The sequence below is a fragment of the Copadichromis virginalis genome, linkage group LG22, assembly GCF_057382275.1.
Source record: "Copadichromis virginalis isolate Kocher_CV1m ecotype Utaka linkage group LG22, C_Virginalis_male_GT1.1, whole genome shotgun sequence".
Taxonomy (NCBI): Eukaryota; Metazoa; Chordata; class Actinopteri; order Cichliformes; family Cichlidae; genus Copadichromis; species Copadichromis virginalis.
Genome location: NC_140638.1, coordinates 28,342,965 through 28,347,617, shown reverse-complemented (window position 1 = coordinate 28,347,617; position 4,653 = coordinate 28,342,965).

The following is a 4,653-nucleotide window of genomic DNA, read 5'->3' as shown; positions in this document are numbered from 1 at the left end:
AGGAGTTTGATACGGGTCACTTTGGATGAGAACATCCTGTTACTGCACTGCGTGTGACATCCTGCCTGTAGTATCAGTCTCAGGTGTTAGATGTACAGTCAGTCTCTCCAAAAAGGATTTAAGTTTGATTAAACCAAGTGTAAATTAAAAAGTGCAGACTGTTACAGTTCAGTTCAGTTCATTTTTATTTCAAACATTTCAAACATGTGCCTTCACAATCATTACAAAATATCATTCCATTATTTGTTTGAAAAGGAGTAGGCTGAAGTATTTACTTATTTGTCCCTACCCCCTCAAGTTTTACCTCTCATTCATTTAAATTTTTTTTTGTCTTACACACACTAGAACCTGCTCTAATTAATATTTTTACATTATAAATGGATTTAAATGGAAACCTCTGCAGATTCCTTACTGTATGGTGCTTTTTGACATATTTCTGCTCATTATTGAGGCTTTCTGTCCCACAGCCTTGCTGCTTGACACAGAACGGGTGGTTACTTTCAGCCTTATATGAAACAGTGTGAAGATATGCCATTTAATGTGTTGATAGCTCACACGATAGATGTTTTACTTATTAAATGACTTATTGACCATGAATCTTACCTTGTACCCTACTGTAACCCTGAAAACTAGGCTTAACTTTAACATGTAGTCATTTTCATTTGCTTCTTAATGTCAGACCACTTTTAGCCCAAGCTGTGCAATTCCTACAGTCATACATTAATAAGAAAGACATTTGATTGGTCTCAAAGTGGGCTATTTATGTTTAGCCCAAGAGGTTCTGGGCTTTATGAGGCTCCAGAAGCTATGTCTCAGAAAGCTATACTGTTAGCTTGGTTAGCTCTGTTAGGATGATAGAGTTACCACTTAGAGAATTTACTCACTGCTCCCAAACTTCCAAGACTAGATATGAGCTAGATGCCAATAAAACGGATAGTCAGTGGATTTTGGCAAACAACTTAGGGTAACGTCAGGCAGAACTCCAGAAAACAGTCCAAGAGGTCATATACCGAAAACCAATAACATACAAGGAAACTTAAAAAAACAACAAAAAGACAAAAACAAATGGAGGACAGGTTGACGGCTGAAATGCTCGAATAGAGACGAGACAATCAGGAAAAATTAAAGAAAGCAGCAGGTGGTGCAGCTACAGAGGACTGACTGGATAGTTGGTGTGAAAACTGGAGGGAACCCTGACGAAGACAAAAAGTAAAACCAACCAAAGGCAGAAATGCAGATTATTTCAAAATACAACTAGAAGCAATAAAAAAGATCACACGAACATATTATAAAGCAAAAACTGCAGAATGAAGTCAAACTTTGACAAGAGCCAGATTTAAAGATGGATTTTAAAGTTTAAAGTGTGTCCACACATATTCATCTAATGCTCACGGCTCCATACCCCCTAATGTATACAGTAGATGTCTGTGAACATTGTTTTCAAGGCTAAATCTGGCCAAACTTTCAAAGGATTTCCTTTTTATGTTTAATTTGGCTGAAAAGAGAAAGGTGACTTCAGCCATGTACCAATAACATACTGCGCAACTTTCTGTTCTTTAGAGAGTTAAGAGGTGTCAGAGTGGCACATCAGGATTACAAATGTGTTAAATTAAGTGTAAAATTTAGGCAATTATAACTGGCTGTTGTTTCAATAATTTCATTGTGGCTTTGTTTTTATTTTTTATGAGGTTTTTTTTTTTCCAATATAAAAAAATATAAAACACAGTTTCTAAAGTTGACTCTAGTTGAGGAGTTTGCAGAGGTATTACATTTAGTTCCCAGTTGCCTGAAAGCACTTGATACTGTAAGGTGATGATGATCGCCTGTGATTAAGCACTTAAGCGCTTGGTGACAGTGGGAAGAAAAAACTCCCTTTTAACAGGAAAAAACCTCCAGCAGAATCAGGGAGAGGCATCTATTTGCCATAGTTGGCTGTGGGTGAGATGTTGAGGAGATATGCCCTTTCACCTTTTAGCCAGATTTAGACATAAAGGTCTTTTAAATGACCTAAGCAGGAGGCTTTTATGTTTCCTTTTTCACTAGATCATACTGTAGTTTAAAGTCAGGGAAAGTCGTCTTTATGCTGGGTTTTTGCTGGGTGGGTAGGTTCTAAATGGAAAAACTGGCACCGTACAAACATGCAGTGTCTTTTAAAGGGAAAATATTAGCATGATTTTGGAAGAACGCTGGTTAGCACCGTCACTCAACAGCAATCCACTGGCTCTGCATGCTCTCCCTTTCTTTCTCCACCTTTTTCTGGCAGTCTAAATATATGCAGTTTGGGGTAAGTGATGATTTTAAATAGATCATAGGTGTTAACGGCTGTCTGTGACAGTGCGACAGACTGGTGACCTGTCCATTTTAGTGTACCCTGCCTTTTACCCCATGACAGCTGGGATAGACTCCCCCTGCAGCAGTCCATAATTTATTATTCCTCAACGCCATGAAGCTCTAGTTTTATAAAGAACATAATTTTTTGTTTTATAAGAACAAAAAATCTACTTTTTTCCTAAATAACATGAATACATTTTAATTGGATTTAATCTCACATACACTGTCCTGCTACTACAAATGCTCAGTGGAGCATCCACACAAGAGCAATGCACAGTTCAGAGAAACACACAGTTCACTTTTGAGTATCTTTATCTTTGTTTTTAACAAAAGTTTCTGATTCAGCAGGCGTTGCATGGTTTGACCCTTCTGACAAAAGTCCCCATATCCTGCATAGCTCTGCACATAAATTAGATACGGATGCTGTGCTTGCCTTCTCCTCCACCACACCCCCTTTTTGTGGTTCTGCACACGCAGATATTAATCTGTCTTAGCCAGCACGGAGCTCATGAGCAAAGTGAAACCTTACACAGTGTAACCTTTACAGGAGAGAGGCTTCTAAAATGACTCTGTGTGCCAATCATCTACAGGTCAGGGGTCTGTGGAGACCGAACAATGCCTTTCATTTGCTACAACACCCTGCTCTGTAGAAATCGGCATTAAGGCAGAAAATATAAGAGTGTGAGACCCGATGCCGGCAGAATTTTGAGCAAGAGTGACCATCCCCAAGGAGAGAAGAGTCACCTACGTTGAAGCATAGCTCTCATTTACAGTTTGATTAATGTCACGCGTAGGTTTCTTTTTAAAGCATTCCTTCTGTGTCATCATGACACCTTTGTCATCGGGGAAGGATTCCAGCGGAGGACTTTCATATGAATGTTGATAGGCATAAATGGAAAGAATTCAGAAAAGAGGAAACTGCTCCTGAAAAAAATTCTTCTGGGCTATTTCCTCTGACAGGAAATTGTGTCTTTGATCTAAGCCACCACACTCATCTGGTCATCGCATGCGAAGTGTCACTCTTTCCTAGAGTGGAGACAAGGAAATTTGCTATCACTGCTGTGACTCATAGAGAATATTGGACACTCAAGTCCCTAAAAGATGAAAAAAGGGACTCTAAATTTGACTAAAGCTAGGCTTAAGAAGTGTTTGATGAAGCACGTGATGGACAGCAGGACAAAGTGACTGATTCGTTTGTCTTTGCAGGGAATTGTCATCACTATTGACTAAGCACAGTCAGGGATGAAGATTCACACCTGTCAGACTACCAGGGAGTGTGTCCTTAGCGTGTGTGTGTCCTACACTCACAGTATAAAAGGTCATTTTCCTGCGGAGCCTCCCACATGGTCACAGATCAGTCAGAAAAACAGAGGACGCTGATGATATCGCACTCACATGCAAGTCTAACATGCATTCTGCTTATCACTCTGTGCAGTCACATGTAAAAAAGAAGCAGAAGCAGAATGAAGCTGAAATCTCTGATATGGAGATTGTGGTGCTGGTATTGCAGCGCCTGATTTATAACCTGCAAACAGAAGGTGGAAGCACATTGATCTTCGTGTGTCGTTTGTCACGGTTATAGTCGACCGCATCATTACCACCGCCTGGGTCTTTTCAGCGTCAGGGGGTAGAGGAGGCATCGTTAATAATGTTAACAAGGCCAACAAGACTTATATGATGGTTGTCAAGGTCAAGCTCGACACGGAGAGGTGAATTCTCTGCCTAGTAGAGCAGGTAAGTTAAATGTTACTGTTTGCAGAAAATTAGTCAGTCGGTTAGTTAGTTTGTATATAATGTAGCTTGCCATCACCAGTGTGTGAATGTGTGGATGACTGGTTGTGTAAAGCGCTTTGGGGTCCTTAGGTACTAGTAAAGCGTTATACAAATGCAGGCCATTTGCCTTTTTTTTTATCATTTAGGTTGCTAAACATAGCAGCAAGTTTTTCATTGAAAGGCATGAACCTGGTGTCCTATAGATGCAACTTATAATTATATTGCTGGCTTTTTCAACATGGATTTCAATAGTAACACATTCCAATACGTCATCTATGGTGCTTGACATACATTCAATCAGACTACATTTCAAAACTTTATCTATATATAAAGCAACACCGCCTCCTTTTTTATTCACCCTGTTCATTGTAAATAATTGGTATCCTTCCAGTCCCATTTCACTAACTTTCTCATTATCGAGCCATGTTTCTGATATTGCAATTATATTAAACTTTTTTAACTTACTTAAACATTCTGTAACTTTAGAAAATTTTTATACAGGCTTCTACTATTGAAATGTATGACCGACAACGCATTTGCCATTTTAAT